Raw genomic sequence first — 18,286 nt, 5'->3', positions numbered from 1 at the left:
TAAAAAGGAAAAAATGGCAAGGAGAGACTTGAACCCAGACCACCCAAGCTCTCTGCAAATTCCTTAAGAAGGAAGGAGGTTTGATGGCAAATCATTTGGTTCCTCCATCAATCTGCCTATCACTCCACCAGTGGGTCAGCGCTGTTAAACACTGCTGGCCAATTAATGGGATATGCAAATGGCCCAATGAAGAGCTTGTGCTCACAAGAATATGTCCTCCAGTTTACATATACAATTTATAAGAAAACAACATTGAAATTTTGTTAAAATTTGGAAGCAAAGATGTTATATGAAGTAAAAATTGGAAAGATCAAGATGAGGGTGAGTTAGAGAAGAAAAAAAGTGTCCAGATGGCTATAATCCAGGAATTGGTATATGCCAGAGTTTCACTGATTAGTCATTGAATTAATTAATTAATTAACACCGTTTAAGAAATCCAATGTGAACTAAATCTTTAAAAATGGGTTGAGTTTGGATGGGTGTAGAAGAGGAGGAAACGTACTTGAGAAAATATAAGCATCATGAGTAAACTGAGAGGAAGGAAACTGCTTACTTGTGAGAGAGAGACAGAGAGAGGGAGGGAGGAGCCGGGCAGAGGAGAGTAGGTAGGAGCAGTGAAGAGGTTTATGCTACCACACAGACGGTTCATGGAGAGGAAGAAGAGAAATGGGAGGTAGGGTTAAGGCAGTAGATTGGGCCCAGAATGTTCCAGAAGTCATCAGGACTCTTCCTGTAAGTGAGAACAGCCCTTGTTGACTCTCAAGCTGGGGTGGGATATGGGGTGGGGGCGGTGTAAGAGAAGTTAAAGTTGAAAACAGTACGATCCCACCCTCAGGGATAAGGCTGCAGAAAGCCCAAGTTCCCTGCAGTTGACACAGCAGACCAACAGCACACTCTGCCCCTGCCCTTTGCACAGACCTCTCCTAATATTTGGAGGATCATGGCGGGAGTACATATGGAGGCCCACATGTGCCATATGGCTACATATGTAAGAGTTATAAATAAAGATAACAACTGTCAGATACAATATGTTCCCTCCTCCTCCATTGATAGATATACTTTTATATCAACCTAGAAAGCCAAGTTTCAATTTAAAATTCTCAGTATTCTCAGTTTTCTGTACCAAACCTGGAGGCCTAGGGATGTGTAGGCTCCAGCCTCTGCCATATACCTCTTCTCTTTCCACCCTTGGCTCCACCCACATATTAAAAGCCTTATGCTCATGCGTGTGAACATTCCAGACAATGTGTCCAAGCGCCTCCACAGGCCCCTGTAAATAGCCACCACTTGGCTACCCTTCAGATCTTGGGAGGCATTCTGTCCTCAGAGGGATGGACCAAGGAGGAGGTCCACGCAGCCCCTGGAAGTGAGCTTGGAGCCATTATGTCAGGGAATTATGGATCCCAGGAACAGTGAAATCTAGAAGAGGGCAATGGGCTTGAGGTGAGCACATCTTCTTGGTCCCATGACTCTTCTGTCCATGTGGAAAACATGGCTAGAAGACAATCGGAGTAGGGAGCTGGATCAGGCACTCCTCTTGCCTTATCTAACAATGATTCAGCCCCCAAACCACCACAAGTGTGGATTCTACTATCCCAACCCACTGCCAGCCAGCCCCCTCCCTCCACACCCCTATCATTATCTCCATGTTAGAAGTTTCTCCCTTGCAGTTGGTGATGGAAAAGTCCCTGAATCAAAATGCCAGCCTGGGCTCACAGAACCACCCTTTGCTGGAGAGCCTGGTCTCTGGCAAGCCAAACCAAACAAAGTGTCCCGCAGGGGTCTCACCGGCCGAGACTGCAGCCCATCCTTCACCCGCCCCCCTCCCCACACCGCCAGGCATCCGCAGATCTAGGGCTTCAGAAACTCATCTCATCACTTCCCTTTTAATCTCCACGTTAGCACTTGTGCCCTCCTTCAAGTGCTCCAAGGTAATTTTAAAGAATACCTCATTTTGCTTTCATTTTGCTCGGGCCTGGCTTTCCCATAAATCAGGGCTAAGGCAGAACTTGAGAGGACTGGGCTAATCAAGACTTCAATCTCAAGAAATGTTTAACTATAAATCAAAATAGTTGAAGGCTCTCCAGATCCTCAATTTTCTTTGAAAGCCTAGTTTGTCTTGTTTTCTTTCTTTACCCCCCACTTCTCTCCATCTCCCTCTTTTTTTTTTTTTTTTTCCTGATTGACCATGCTGAGCTCCAAATTTCATCCTGGTGCCCCTAGAAATATTTCTAAATCGTTTGAGATGTTTTCTTCAAGGCACTGCACTAAGCAATGTAAGAGGGATATTACTGGCGCTAAGAGGTGGGGGTGAGGGCAATTGATGGCATCTTGCTAGAACTGGAGGAATTTCAAATTTCAGGAATTGAATGATCCTAAAAAGGCATGAGCAGGAACTTGGCTGTCAAAGGGAAGAGGAATATAATCAGCAGAACCATGCACTTTGATCACCTTTTTATTTCAGATACCTGTTTTTCTAACAAAACATCTGAGCAGTGTTACAAAACAAGAGTAATTTAATCGGATCCTCTCTTACAGTTATAGGGCTGGCTGGGGTTCTGGCTTGGGATCGTCCGTGAGGTTGCAGTCAGAAGGTGGCGTGAGCAGGAGTCTTCTCAAAGGCTCCCTCACATATCCAGCACTTGGGCTGGGAAGGCTTTAACACTGGTGTTCCTCGGGCATCCCTTCCTCTCTCCACCATTTCTCCCTACAGTCTCTCCAGCATGGCGGCCGCAGGGTAACCAGACTTCTCACATAGTGTTTCAAAATACAGGTTGTATTATTATATAGTATGGTGAGGCCAGTGGATCTAGAGAAATTACCATTGAAAAGATAGTTTTTTATACTGACAAATCTTAAAAAGAAGGGGCACGGCATGCCGCGGAGAGCCACATGGGGAAGCACCAGTGTTGGTCAGCGGGTAGGAGAGGAGAACCTGTATTGTATTTCTGTGGGAAGGGACAGGTGAGGCAGAATATGCAGCCTTTGGATTGGCTAGTTTGAATAATTTCAGTAGGCTCTGGGGCGTAGAAGGTGCCTCTTAGTTTTCTGGTACCCGGCCCTAGGATGATGAGAGCAGGTAGATAGTGGCCCAGAATGTGAGAGCCCATTAAAAGAGGCAGCTGGGGTATGGACCCAGTATCGGTTAGTTTGCACTCCCAGGTGAGGTGTTTGCCATCTCTAGGAATTCGCTAATCCTGAGGAGGGCAATCCCTCCGCGGTCAGCAAGCTTCCAGATGTCAAGCATCAAAATACAGAAAATAAAAAAACATGGTTAATACACATGGTAGGTAGCTCAAGGCCCCAAAAGCCTGTGTCGAAAGCCATACAGAGCCAGGTAGACATTAACATTGCCTTTTATGAGCTAGCTTCCAAAGTCATGCAGTATCATCTGTCACTTTCTATTTGTAAGAAGCAAGTCATTAAGGCCAGCCCATAATCAAGAGGAGGAGAATTGGACTCCAGCTTTCGTCAGAAGGGTGGCAAAGAATTTGTGTGCACATTTTAAAACCAGCACACCTCCCATAATAGAGTCTCTGCAACCTATCCTTAAGGACCAATGGGCACCCTCCCCCATTCCTTACAACTCAGAAGCCTTAGAGTTGAAAGTTAATAAATCCAGTTGCCCCTCTGTTAGCACCACATTTCCCAGCCAAAATTCCAGACATGGTGTTGGAGTCAGAATAACCTCCAGGACCCCCTTAAATGGCAGGGGTTGAGGAGAGGAAGTGTGATCTCAGTGCTGTGAGCTGTAGGACCCTGCCACCGTGCGGTTCATTGTTTAGTCACCATACACGTGTCAGGCTGTCCCAGGAGAGGTCCAACTCCAGGGATGAAAGAGGACAGGCAGTGTTATTCCACCTTCTAGACAAAACAGTTGAGGCTGCCTGAGAGGTGAAATACCATATCCAGTGTCGCTCAGTCCATTTGTGGGCAGGCAGCGGTCTCATCTCGCTCCCCCACCTAGGAGATCCCTGCACTCCCCGACTTCCTGCCTGTTCTGGAAGACAACATTCAGGAGAGACTGAGGAGGATCCACCGCCAGTGTGTGCACATGCTTCACACGTGTACCGGCTAGAGACTAAGGGAAACAAAGAAAGAACTTCCAGTCTTGAAAAACTGAGATGGCAGGAAGGAAACCATAGGTGTCTCCGGAGCTGTGCTGATCAGATTCATCAAGGTGAGGCAAAGAGTCTTGGGGGACAGCCTGGAGGATGACGGGGAGTAGTGAAGCTGCAGAAACACAGCTGAGACCCCACTGACCCAGTGGAATCGTGTGTTCACTCTGCCCCCAAAAACCACAGCTGGCTCTAGGGCAGAGAAGAAAAAAAGCAGGACGAAAGATGTCATTTAGAAGCACTTACTGATAGATGTGGGCAGAATGATTGACCCAAAGAGGGAGCTATAGATAAAAAGGGAGATGATCCCATATTATAGCAAGATAGCATCCAGTTCAGATGACTTTTGTTCTTGTCCCACTGATTCAAGAAGCAACGAGAATCCCCTGGCCATAGAGATGATGAACGAAAGGGTTCACCATGGACATCTGGTCCGGGTAACCCAGTCTCTACCTCTGGCACCAAATAGTATAATCCCTGATCACAGAACAGACTCAGACAGTTCCCAACTAATTAGAAAGGAAATGATATGGGGCCAGAGATGCCAGGAAAGTGTACACATCCCTTTGCTCCAGGATTAGAAATTCCAGACTTCCAGTCTTAGTATTGCCAGTCATATCAGAACAGGGGCATAAAGTACAAAGATGAGAAAGGTTTTTATATTTCATTATGTGCTACTAACCATTCGTCATACTGATCAAAGCCCACATCAGTTCAAAATAAATTCATTCATTGTTTGAAAATTAAAAGAAAATGTAAGGTAACCAATAAATATAAATATAAATAACCAATAAATATAAATATAATAAATATTAAAACACAGAGAATTGAATCCAACTTGCTCAGTTTAGAGATGAGGAAACTGAGGTCCAGAGAGGGGATGATTTTCCCAGGTCACGTACAAGCCGCTAGCAATGTGCTCTTTCTACCACCCTTTTCTGTTCCCCATACCATACCCACCCTGCCACTGGCACCAAGGAGCAGAGATTTTACTTCATCTTCACTGTGCATCTCCAATACACAAATCTCTGGAAACTCTGAAGCTACCCACCCCCTAGGAGTATTTCAAATGACTAAACAGAACCCCTCAATCTCCACACATGACGTGGCTGAGTCTACCTCACTCCTGGCCCTTGAGGGTGGGATTTCCAGTCGGATCTCCTCACCACCCACCAGGGCCTTGTCTCCTGCATGGAATCTCTGGCCCCTGAGAGATGAGGCTAGAAAAGTTAAATGCTTTCCATTCCAATTCTCCATTGCTGGAAAGAGATATTGGAGAATGGGAGGAGAAGAGAAAATATGTGTGAGGCTTTTTAGCATGTTATACAAAGCCTCCTTTGTGTTCCAAAATCATCTTCCCATCCCATTTAACATTACTCCTCTTTCCTGTCTCCCATGCTGTGCTTACCCCATCCCACCTGGAATGATCTTTCCCAGAATCTCTCCTGACAAACTCCTATTCATCCTTAGAAACCCAGTGCAAATAGCCCTTCCTTTCTGAACCCTTTCATGCTTCTCACCCCCATCCAGACACTACAGACTGTCCTACACACTAGGTCCCACCTTCACCACTGCCATGATGGCTTGCTTCAACTTCTATCCCCACTGTCCCTCCCACTAGATCCTAAGCACCCCAAGAGCCTGAATGTGATTTAGTCATCATAAGTCTTTGTAGTCTAAACCAGTACCTTATACATAGTACTTATTCAATGATTGTGGATGAATGAAATAATATAGGCACTAGGGGAAAGAGATAGGAGAAAGCACACAAGCTCCCATACTCAACCAGCACACCCTAAAGATAAACCTTAGGAAACAAAACATCCAGAATGGAACTGAAAAATACAATATGAAGAGTGGCATATTGATAAACCAGCCCTCCAAAAAAAAAAAAAAAAAGAAAGAAAGAAAGAAAAGAAAAAAAAAGGGCCTTAATATGAAATACTTGCCAATTTCCATGGTGTAAAAACCCGTACCATGACTGATCACAAGCTACCAATGTGAACTCACTAGACACAGAGTTGGGGAGAAGGGTACACGGTTGGGTCTCATGAGCCAAATGGTTCCCACCCACCACCGAATGCAAGCCATATATGTAATTTTTAAATGTTCTAGTCCCACCAAAACTGTAAAAAGAAATAGCCAAAATTAATCTTAATATTTTAGCTCAGTATATCCAGAATATTACTTTAACATCTAATCCCTACAAGAGATTTATTTGAGAGAGAGCAGGAGTGGGGAGGAGCAGGAGAGGGAGAGAGAGAATCTAAAGCAGACTCTGTTCAGGAGCCTGACTCCAGGCTCCATCTCACGACCCTAAGATCTTGACCTGAGCTGAAATCGCAAGTCAGACGTCAACCAACAGGGCCACTCAGTTACAAAAGATTATTAATGAGCTATTTTACATTGCTGGTTTCATATTTAATCTTTGAAATGCCAGGGTGTACTTTACACTGCAGGACATCTCCCCTGGGACTGATTGCATGTGGTTAGTGACTCCCAGTATGGGACAGCCCAAGCCTAGAATCAGAGTGAGAGCCACACAGAGACATTGTGACGTGAACATCTGTCATTTTTAGGATGTTGTCCATGATTTTTTGAATGCTGTTGCCTTTTTACAACTTTAGGCAGAAACAGTGCTTCTCCCATGGGCTAGGTTAATTTCAGAGAAGGTCTGTTGCCACTCCGGCCCATATAGCTGCTCTGTCAGGATCCTGAGCACTTACTCATTACTACACCTTCTTTCCAGCTTTCAAAGTTTAAGATTGAAGGCAGCCAGTGAATACCCAGATGAAATTTTCCCTCTGCTCCACATGCCAATTTAGGATCAGAAATTGCATCCACCACCCCCCACCGACTGCTCCTCCCATCACGTGACTGCTAGGAGTGTGGGTGCGCAGATAATGAAGCTGGACTTCTCAGAAGCTAAATGTGGATAGGAAGTGGTCAGAAATTCACCTGTTGATTAATGGGGGAGGTAGGCTGCTGCCCAGAAGCCTCAGGGAGGAGAATGTAAGGCCTTCATTTTTGAAAGGAGAGTCTGCAACTCTCCAGGCAGTGACCTGGACATCAGAAGTCATGGGTTCCAGCTCAGCTCTTCGGGACTATCAGAAAATCCCACAATCGCTACAGCTTGTTTTATCCTTCTGTAATCCGACATTGAGAATTTGGTGGTAGGCTTCTGATACAACAAAATGATGCTGATGAAAATGCTCTGGAAAAATGCTAAATGCTGGGATATTGAATTCAAAAGCTGCAGACCTTAGCAAGACATGCAGACTGGAAACCAGAAAACAAGGGTTCTTTTCTTGGATCTGTCAGAAATAGGCTGTGTGCAAGTCATGTTACCTCTCTGGGCCTTTTCCCTATCACTAGAATGAAAGGGCCCATTTAAGTGACCAACATAAGCTAAATCATGGATGACATGATTTAGCTTATGTTCCAAGCTCCATGGCCTCCTCCCTCCCCCAGAGTCAAACTGCCCCCACCCCAGCTCTCTAGCACCATCTCCTCCTTCTCTCCCCTTTCTCGAGGCTTCAGTCAATGACCTTTTTGTGGTCCCCCATGGCCCTCAGCTAACACCTTTCCATGAGGCCCGTATTTAAGTTGAAACCCCCTCCCCTGTTGTGTTTCCCTCGTAGTAATTTCACTCTCCCAGCATACTTTTATTTATGTATTTTGATGTTTATCTCCATTCTCTAGAATATAAGTTCCATAAAAAGAAGGAAATCATGTCTGGTTTCTTAACTGGGTATGTTTTCCATGCCTAAAACAGCACGTAGCAGGTATTCAACAAATATTAGTTGAAAGAAAGAATGAATGAATGAATGAATGAACACCATTCCAGCTCCAACATTCAAAGATTACAACTTCCTATCAATAAAAATCAACACTTGAAACAAAGGGATTGATAGCCAGGATTCTAGAAAACTTCTTATTCACAGGCATACCCAAATTACCTTTTCCCCTTTTGAGGTACACCCAGCTTGGTCCTCCTGGAGCTCTGAACCCAGGGAACAGAAGTGAAACAGTCAGGGTGCTCTCCATCTGGTGAGCCCCAGTCTCCCATTCCTGGTGTCTGCTCCAATCCTGACACCACTCCCACTGCACTGAGATGCCCCTGGCCTCTCCTGTCCCTTCTCCCTCCCCATGAGCCATTTTCAGGAGATGCTCTGATAGCCCATCAGCACAGTCCCTGGTTTGAATGTGAGTCCCTGGACTGCCTCCTCCTGAACAGCAACTGGCTATACCCTATATCACATTTCATGCTGGTTCAAGGCTTTCCCTATGACATCTCTCACTGGGAAAAATAAGACTTCATTCATTCGCTCACTTATTCATTCAACACGTCTTATGTAGTATGTTGGAAATAAGGAGGCAGACAAGGCATAGTTCTCTTTTCTCCTGTGACACAGGCAAGCAATAAACAAATACGCTAATAAGTATATAATACACTGTCAAGTGGTAATAAGTACTATGAAAAAGTGAAATAGGCTGGGGGAGAGAAGGGCAGGGAGTGCTGCTCTAGGCCTTGAGAATGACCTCAGTGTAAGGGAATGAGTCACGCATCTGGGACCAACCAGTGTGAAAGGCCCTGAGTCAGGAGTATGCCTGGCTTGTCCAAGGAACATGAGAATGTTAGTGCAAGTAAGAGTAGAACATGAAAGGAGAGGAGGTGGGAAGTTAGATGATAGAAACAGCTAGAAGCTGATAGACCATGGAGGCCTTGGTAGATCATATTGTATTCCCAGTGTGATGGAAAAGGATTGAAAGATCCAGAGCCGAGAAGCAACGTGATCTAATTTGTGTTTTCAAACACTCGTTCTGGCTGCTGGGTGGAGAATATTCTGTAGGGGAACAAGAGTGGAGGCAGAATGGCAGGCCGTGGCAATAGCCCAGGTGATGCACAATGGGGGCTCCAACCAGGCCCTCCCCCACTCCCCGGGGGACTGCACCATTTGAGGCCCCGGTCTTCCATTAGAGCTCACAGGTTCCGTCCTCCATCCTTCAGTCTAGTCATGTGAGTCAATGGTTTGCAGCCTTTGGCAACTGCCACCTGCAAGCTGAATGGGGCTCCCAAAGGTAGGAGTGGGGGGCAGGCAGGGATTAGGAGGGACCTAAAATGCCAGCTATAATGTTGCTCCTGTATTGACCACTTTAAGGACCTATAGGAGAATGTGCATGGTGGGAATGACATTATAGGAAAAAATCTTTATTCTGCTTTATCTTTTTAATTATGCACTCACAAACTCATTGCTGTTACTGGTAATGCTTGCCACATACTGCCCCATACCCAGTGTGTCAACCCTGGGAATGAGAAAGAACCTCCTTCCAGGATACCCTTCGGAGTACATGGTTCTCCATCCTCAGATTCTGTTCTCTGTGTATTTCTTGGCTCCTGAACCAGACGGTAGGCTCCCAGCAGGCACAAGCCACGCCTCCTTTGCCCCAGTCTAGTGCGCTGTTGCCACCAGCTGATAGATGAGCAGAGGGCAGTAAGATCTTCCAAAAAAAGCTTCCAGGGCTTTGGCACCAGTTGGCATGAACACTTGCCTTCATGAGCCTATTGAGCTAAAAGGCGTCTTGGAAATCATTTATTCCAGCTCTGTGATTTTCCCGAGAAAGAAAGAAGAGAGGTGAAGGAGCTGACCCAGGGCCCACAGCGCCAGGAAAGGCAGGGGCAGATAGTGAAGCTCAGCCCCCAGGGGTGCTCCCCACCATCACCAGCCGATGCTAGGACTGTGCCGGTGCTGAGGACAAAATGCAGAGGGGTTCGAACCACACTGCTTTGCAATCTTTGCAGCCATTCTAGACAGTAGGAGTGAATGGCAGTATTATCCCCATTTTGTAGGTAGAACGAGCAAGGCCAAGAACACTGAGTGGTCCAGACCATATATTGAAGTGGGCAGGGAGTTAAAAAGCTGGGTTGTTGTTTTTTAATCCGTATAAAGGGAAATGTAGGGAAGAATATGATAATGGTATGTGGTTATAATGATATGATATGAACATAATAATGATAGCACGTAAATATGATCATGATATGACTGTCATTTAGAGGGATTTACATTCTTCCATGTAGGGCCCGAGAACAGAATGAGGACCAGCAAAAGGGAGGAATGGAGTGTGGATCTGGGCTCAGTAGGAGAGGCAACTTTCCGATATTGAGGGCTTTCTGAAAGTAGAGGGAACGGACGGGGGAGATGGTGGACTCTCGGGTCCCGGAAGGATCTGGGTCCAGACTGGAAGTCAGCCCGGCAGGGGTACTGTTCACAGATCCCAGACTCACAGAGGCAGTTGGACTGGATAGCCTTTGAGTCTGGCATTCAGTAATTCTGAGCACAGGGAACTTGGTTTCGGGTTCCTTCCCTTTGAAACTAGAGTTTCTCCCACCCACTTGGCTGGAGGCATTCTCCCCAATAAAGTCATCCTAAAGGATGACATCGACAAGTCTGCCATCCCCCAGGATGGAATAAGGAGAAATGGCCTTAAGGCATGTGACTTCCGTTGGACTTGGAGAGACTTCCTGCATCGTGAGATTGAGATCCTTGCTAGAGGGTGTTGCAAGAACTCCTCTCTGGGTGATCTCTGGGGAGAAGGCGGATACCTATGGATCTCGGTGCTGTAGATAAAGCAGTGTGGAGGCAGGGGGATGGAATTCATGAGCTGGCCAGGTTCCTGCCAGCCCATTCCTGCTGTAATTCTGTGATAAAACCATTAGAGGACCCAGAGCTGGTTTAGCCTCATTTCTCCCATTCTGGTGACAGAACACATTTTTTTTTAAACCCTATAAACCCAAAACCATAATTCTTTTACAGCAGAGGGAAAGACAGGATAGTCATGCACGGTTTGCAGCAGGGGAGCGGCAGGGAGAGGTTAAAGGAAGAAGAAAGTCTATTCAGATTGTGGTTGCCCTTTTCCATTCAGGCGAGGGTTGGAGGGTGTTAAACGTGAAGTTTGATGACCGAAAAAAGCAAAGGGAAAGAGAAAAAGGAATGTGAAGAAACTTAAGCCTGCAGTTTTCTGATACACAGAAGGGAAACCCAAACTCTGCTCATTATGGCCCACATTTATGGCCGATCATAATAGTAAATTACAGCTCTGCGGCCTCGGCCAGGACCGTGCCGTTCTTCCCATGTGCTTCCAATTTAGCGCGTTTGAAGTTGCCCTGGATATTTATTTGTAGGGGATTTACTGCGCAGAACGATTAAAGTTTGTTCTTGTTAGGAGTTTGGGGCTAGTTTTGGGGGTGGGGAAGAGGGAAAGGGAGAGTTAGCTAGAGAGAAGAAGGGGGCTGCCAGGTACCCCTAATGAATACATGTACATGTTTTAAAGTGCGTGCGCACACGCACACACACACACACACACACACACACACACACAAGGGCCCTTTGTTTTCAACATGGTGAGGGTCCAACATCTCTGACTGCCATTTTGTTTATAGGAAATCCTTTATAATGCACGCTTAGTGTTTCCATATGGAATTCTCATAGGACATTTCCCCGCACCACCCTCCTCTCCCCCCTCCCCTTTTTTTATTTGGATAAGGCAAGAGAAAAGGGACTGTACATTCCAAAGATTCATAGTCATTCCGGATCAAATTCAATGGATTTTGGCAAGAGTTGAAAAACCCAGATGCAGGACTTCAGCCTCCTGCTGAGCCGCCTCCAGCTGCGAGTGTCTGGTGGAGGCACTTTGTAAAATCATGAAAACCCTATTAAATTCATGAAATATGATATACTGTCGTTTCAGACGAACTTTCCATTGAACTGTCCACGAAGAGAGAATTCGGTTAACTTGCCGAAGAAGGGGGAAGCGGCAAGGCTGGGGCAGGGCTGGGAGGCAGGAGGCCCTATTGAGGAAAGCGCAGAATTTGCGCTGGGAATTTGGAAGAGCTGGCAGATTTCTGGGTGTGGGCAGAAGCCTCCTTCAGACCCCGGCAGCACCAGGCTTTCTCCGGGTTTGACAGTCCCCAGAAAGGGAGGTGGCCACTGCGATTCCTCTCCCCATCAAGGTGCCGAGCTTCCGACTGTGGTCCCCTTCCCCTGCTGTGATCATTGCTCCAGAGCACAGCAGACCCCTGCCGTCTCCAGAGGGTAATTACTCTCCAGCCCTTGTTTCGGAGCTGGGGGCCCGAGGGCAGTAGGAGAGAGACTGACTCACTCACCCAAGGCCCAGCACACTGAAAGTTAACTCAGAGCTCCTGAATCCCAGTTTAGTTCTTTCCACCAAAGCATGCCACTTCCGTGGATAAACAAGGCAGAGACCTTCAGTCGTCTGCCCCAGATCAGAGCTGCTGACAGCGTGGTTTTTTGCATGAACTCATAGGCCGGGGCTCCCCCCAGCTCAGAAACAGTCTATCCTAAAGAAGTTGGACACTCTAAGTTCATTTCCTATTGGACTATAATTCACATCATAAAACTATTGCATGTTTATTTTCAAACAGAGCAGGGTGAGGGCTCCCTGGAGGTTCATTGGTTTTGTTTTCTGGAAACCTCCACAGGACATGGCAATTGCAGGAGCTCACATGTATGTGCAGAGTTCGCCTTGCAGGAAGCCACGTGGGGCCCTCCTTCCCCACATGTCTTGGCACCCTAGTCTGGACCCCTGGACTGGAAAGGGCACACAGAATGTCTTGGCCCACCTGTCATCCACGCAGTGGTCCCTGAAATAGGAATGTCACCCAGTCCCGGCATCTCTTTCCTAGCTGCCAGGGCCAGTGTCATACATGGAAGAGGATGAGAATAAAAGCTGACTGTGATTGAGTGCTTAGAGTATGCCAAGACACTGTTCCCAGAACTTGGCATGAGTTGAGTGATTCCACTCTAACAACAACCCTATGGTGTAGTGACACCATTATCCCCATTTTGCAGATGAGAAAACTAAGGTAAACTTCCCAAAGTCTCACAGCCAACTAAGACTGCATAACTGACCTAAGTGACTGAGCCAGTATTTGAATCTCAACAGTCAGGCTCTAGAGCCTGAGCTCTCTCACTACCCACCGCCTTCCCCAACCGTTCCCCTGCCCAACGCACCCAAGCACAAAGATCTAAATAGCCATGGCAGAGGAGAAGGTCTTAATTCTTCTTCTCACCCCCACTGGAGATACACTTTTTGAAATAAACATTTCACACTTTCTCCTTACCCTTTAGACATGTAAACAGTCCCTCCTCACGGGCAGCAGAAAGTCACTGATACTCTAAAGCAGGGCTTCTCAGACTGTAGGGCATGTACACATTCCCTAGTGGTCTTGCTGAAATGCAGATTCTTAGTTGGTCTGTGAAGGAGCCTGAGGTTCCACATCTCTAACAAGCCTGCGGGCACTGCAGCAGTCCACGGAGCAGACTCTGAGTGGCGAGGCTGAAGGATATTTACCTGATTGCTTGCCTCCACCAAAACAGGCCCCCATAAGAAAGCAGCTGGAAGGGTCAAAGACATTTCCTCAATTTCTCGGCTGTGGCCCAGGCTAGCCCTCCTGCCACCAGTAGAGACACTAGATTCCACTGGGAGTCCTGGAAGGTACAGAGTCTTTGGGGCCACAAGAAGCCCTGGGATTGAAATCTGTGCAGCAGCTGACACCAGCCAGCTGCCACAGTTCCAGAGAGTCCCAGTCTGTCTACGTCCCTAGCAGGTGCTGTCGCAAGTTTATGCTGATCACTGGGGCCAGGAACAGTCAACACCAGTGCCCCTCTTACATCCCGGCGAGAAGGCTGCTGACCAGAAGGAACTGGCCAGTGTGGCAGTTCCCACCTTCTTGCTGGGGACTCTGGGCAGACATTTAATCTTCCTGGTTCCATGTGTCTGACGCGGAAAGTGAGAGGATTGCACAAGACCTTTCAATCCTTCCTTCCCATCCCCATCCTTGAGTCTACAAAAGCCTGTATGGTAAATAAAAATTCAGCCAGCCGTCTGCCCATCTAAATGCTCTGTTGTCCTTGTGGCCAGTACTGCACATCAGGATATCAGACAGAACCCATTTCCTTTCCAGTGGGAGGCTGAGCACCATAAACATAGGTCTCCCACGAACCCAGCTGCCCTATTCCTGGTCCCCATCTACATCTTGGGAAGCAGATGGAGAAGGCTGATTCCCCAAAGTCGCCAAGCAGGCTGCCTGAGCCCCGAGACTGGAAGGCGGGAGCCAAGTCCCCAGGGCTCTGCTTCACAGCCAAAACACACCGTATCGTGTTCCTGGCGGCTCTGAAGGCCTGGCGCAGCCAAGAGAAACAGGCATTTAAGAGCAGAAGGGGGCAGCATTTGACCCCTGGCCTCTTTGGTCTGGCCCCCTCTGACAGGGTGAGGCAAAGGGCCTGGAGAGGGACAGGGAAGCCCCATAGACACCCAGCCCCACAGAGCTGGGCTCACATCCCTAGCTCCCCAGATCTGGGTTTCAGACTATCAAGCTCTGTGGCCTTTAATGTTACTAAAACATCATTCCTTATAAGGGCTGGGCACAGAGGAGGTGGACAGTAAAGTGAAGCCATTCCTTTGAGTGACTGTTGTTAATGAATCAGACACTCCCCAGCTCTGTTCTCCAATCTCTGCAAGGGACTTGGAACCTGTATTATCGAACAACTGAAGATTCAGGGTTCTAGACCAGGGCTTTCCAGAAGAAATGTAAAACAAGCCACCAATTTGTATCACATACATAATTTTAAATTTTTAGTAAAAAGAAAAAGTTTTAAAAAGTCAACCATCTTAAAATATATTACATTTAAAAAATAAAAAAATAGCAAGTTTAATTAATTTTAATAATTTCTTTAATTTAGCCTAATATTCAAACTAGTGTCATTTTGACATGTAATCAACATTAAAAATAATTAATGATATCTTTTACATCCTTTTTCTTGTACAAAGTTTTTGAAATTCGGTGTGTGTTTTACATTCACGGCATGTCCCCATTTGAACTAGCCATACCTCAAGTGCCCAGGGTCCGCACGTGGCTAGTGACGCCTGTACCAAATTGTGCAAATATAGAACAGAAGACACCAGTGGGTACCAAGCCAGTGGTGGCAACAGAAGTTGGCTGGGGGTGAGCTGGGCTTAACGTTCCTATTATGTCCAACATCACCCCCCAGCCGTCCCCAGGAATGATCGCGTTAATAACACTGAAATGCTGAAAATGCTCTTCTTAGATGTGGTGACTAGGCATTTCCTCAATCTTATGCAAAGGACAAACAAAAGGATTTTTGGAAAACTTTGCTATTTTTATTGATTTTTCAGCAGTGGACTTAAGTGAAAACAAGAGGCTAGCTATGCACACACAGTGTTAAGACCACAGCCTTCAGGACATCTTACTCCTACGCTCCTTCAGTAAATGTTTTGGGACTATGACCAGTGGAGAGGCATTGGTCAGGGGCGGGGGGTGGGGGTAGATTCTCAACAAATGAAGTACTTAGTGATGTTTCTTTCTTAAAATGTGATTTAAATGAGGACCTTGAATACCAGAATAAACCGCATGGGTGCAGGGTTGGAACAGATTCAGGGCCTGAAGGGGTTGAAGGAAGGGTTATTGCATGCAGATGGGTTATTTGCTGGTAGAGGGGACGTTTGAGAAGCCCCACAGTATAGACGACTCAAGAACAGGGTACCAGGCTGGGTGATGCAAGGGTGCCAAGTTAGGAATGGTACTAACTATAGCAATGGGAGTTTTAAGTATAAGACATGTCAGAATACTGGACATCAGATACAAGGTTCAAGGTGACTGTGGCACAGGATGGGGGAAAAGCAGAGTGCACAGTCCTCATCCGTTCAGAAAAGGGCGCTGCGGTTTTCTCTACTAACCTCACGGCTTGCTCAACAAGCTTTCTTTGGTCCTTGTTTTGTTGTGAGGATTGCAAGGTTCTGCAGGTCCCTTTCTTGTCCCCTGACACCCTCCTTTCCTTTCTCTCCTGGACCAATTGCTACCTCTGCTGACAGAAGGTGGCGGGACAGAGGGGAGCACCCAAAATGGTGGGCTCAGTGACACAGGCCCATACAACCCTTGGCACCTTACTAGTCCCTTCCTTATAAAAACTAGCCTGATAGACTGGAAGCTGAACCAGATGTCATCTAGTGCTCAGTTCTGGAACTCTAGGCAACAAGCCAAGAACCTGACAGCCTAAGTCTTGCTACAAAAATGAGGCGCCCACACACGGACCTTATGGCACACTGTTACCCTGATTCCATCCTGGGCAATGGTCATGTCCCCCCAGAACAGACTCCATCCAGGCAACCACCCAACATCCCCCCTGCGTCACACACACACACGGGTATAGCGACACAGGTACACACATGCATACATACACACACATAACAAATAGACACACATCTCCAGATGCACACATAGACACACATATGCACACACAGAGACACATACACCTAGATGTGCACGTAACCATACAGGCACACAAACACATACCCAGGTGCAGACACACACACACACACACACACACACACAAACGCACACGCATGCACACAAGCCCACAGCTTCCTCCCTCTTCTGTGTGACTTTATCTACTCTCCAGAAATGAACACTTCTTTCTCCAAAGCATAGCCCTTTCCTCTTTCCAAACCCTGCCTACACTTCTAATCTTCTGTGAAACCTTTCTGTATTTATTCTTAAAATCTGACCACCTCATTGACTCACCTGTCTCCTCAACAGTGTTATCTACTTGTGCAACCAGCTTTTTAAACTATTTCCTTGCATGTGGCACCTGGGTGGCTCAGTGAGTTAAAAACATCTACCTTCAGCTCAGGTCAGGATCCCAGGGTCCTGGGATCGAGCCCCACATTGGGCTTCTTGCTCAGCGGGGAGTCAGCTTCCACCTCGCCCTCTGCTGCTCCCCCTGCTTGAATTCTCGCTCTCTTCCTGTCAAATAAATAAATAAAATCTTTTTTTAAAAAATAATTTAAAAATAAAAAAATATTTCCTTGCATATGAAAATAATAGTATGCTTAACAACCTTTCAGTGTGTTTGCACACCTATTACAGTACCAAGCATGATGTTATGCAAAAAGCAGAGCTCATTTAAAATGAGCTGGGAAAAAAACGATCTCCAAAGAGTCATCATGTATAATTAATAATAATTAACATTTATTTTGCATTGAACAATGTGCCTAGTCCTACACTAATCACTTTGGATACAATATCTCATTTCATCAGTAACCCTCTAAGATAGGTATTACAGATTTTTTTATTTAAAAAAAAAAATGCTGGGAGATAGTAGATTCTAGAATACAAGGCAGTCTGATCTCAAATGCCACACTTTTGCCCCTGCACAAAACTACTGTCTGTCCATTTACCCATTACCTACACTGAGACACACAGACATCGAACGAATTACCTGAGGTTACCGGGTGGGGGCCAGAACCAGGTACGGTCCCCACTGAGTGTCACTGCCTCCTTCAAGCTTGGTAGTTGAATTCTCCCTTCCACGTGAGAGAGGTCCTATATACAGGAAACAGCAAAGACTTTACAGCCAGGCAGAGCCTCAGCTTCACCTTTTGTAAGAAAGTAGCGCTGGTTACCTAGCCGGGCTGCCGTGAGGGTGAGGCGTGAGGAGTGAGGAGGACCCGCACGGGTTTCCTGGCACAGAGCCAATGTGCGGTTAGTGCCAGCTCTGGGCTCCTCTCTCCCTCTGGCCTTCCCCTCCTCCCCCGCCCCAATGCTACACACTCCTCAGCCTCGCAGGCAGCATCTTGTTCAGTTTGCCTGACTTTGTCCTTGGGAGCCGATACCAGACCAAGTGGGCTGCCCCGAGCATACTCATTAAGGAGGTTTTGCCCCCGGACGATCATGAAGACGCTGCGGAAACTGGATCTCCGAGCCGGTGCGGCTCGTGCTTCATGGAGGCTCTCCCGCTGAGTGGTGCAGTTTCCATCCAAGAAAAAGACAACCACCCATTGCGGATGGGAGGAAAGCATCTGCTCTGGAAGGTCCCCCCGCCCCTGTTCACGGGGAACCTGTCCCCCTCCCGTAAACTCTACCTGTGCTCTCCAGTCGCCCTCGCCGGTCTCGCTATGGTGGCATGAGGCTAAATTAATTAATGTGTGTCAACCATGTGGAAATGTTTGGCTTGCCAAGTGCTCTTGATAGGTTTGAAATACTATCGGAAGCCGTGGAAGTTGGCACGGCTATCTGGAGCAGAATTGATCTCACCCCCAGGACTCCTGAGGTTGACTTTGGTTAATGG

The 18,286-nt window shown here is 46.9% G+C and overlaps 1 protein-coding gene and 1 long non-coding RNA gene across 4 annotated transcripts in view; one reads left to right on the top strand and one right to left on the bottom strand.

The window, feature by feature from the left end:
* SLC14A2 (solute carrier family 14 member 2) overlaps positions 1–18,286 on the top strand; it is a 414,760-nt gene that overhangs the window by 315,119 nt on the left and 81,355 nt on the right. The gene's annotated exons all lie outside the window — the stretch shown is intronic.
* The window catches only part of LOC309848133, a 46,966-nt gene continuing 30,348 nt past the window's right edge, over positions 1,669–18,286 (bottom strand). Inside the window, exons 8-10 of one of the 3 annotated variants that reach the window (XR_014302838.1) lie at positions 17,438–17,541; positions 16,839–16,962; positions 1,669–2,809 (exon numbers count right to left, since the gene is read on the bottom strand). This is a non-coding gene — a long non-coding RNA (uncharacterized lncRNA). Of the gene's footprint in view, positions 2,810–14,888; positions 16,963–17,437; positions 17,542–18,286 lie in introns of those variants that run through there. The other 2 variants (XR_014302843.1, XR_014302844.1) reach the window with 2 other exon arrangements.

This window comes from Mustela nivalis, assembly GCF_964662115.1.
Source record: "Mustela nivalis genome assembly, chromosome: 14".
NCBI classification, from domain to species: domain Eukaryota; kingdom Metazoa; phylum Chordata; class Mammalia; order Carnivora; family Mustelidae; genus Mustela; species Mustela nivalis.
This window is presented reverse-complemented; position numbering and strand designations above follow the sequence as displayed.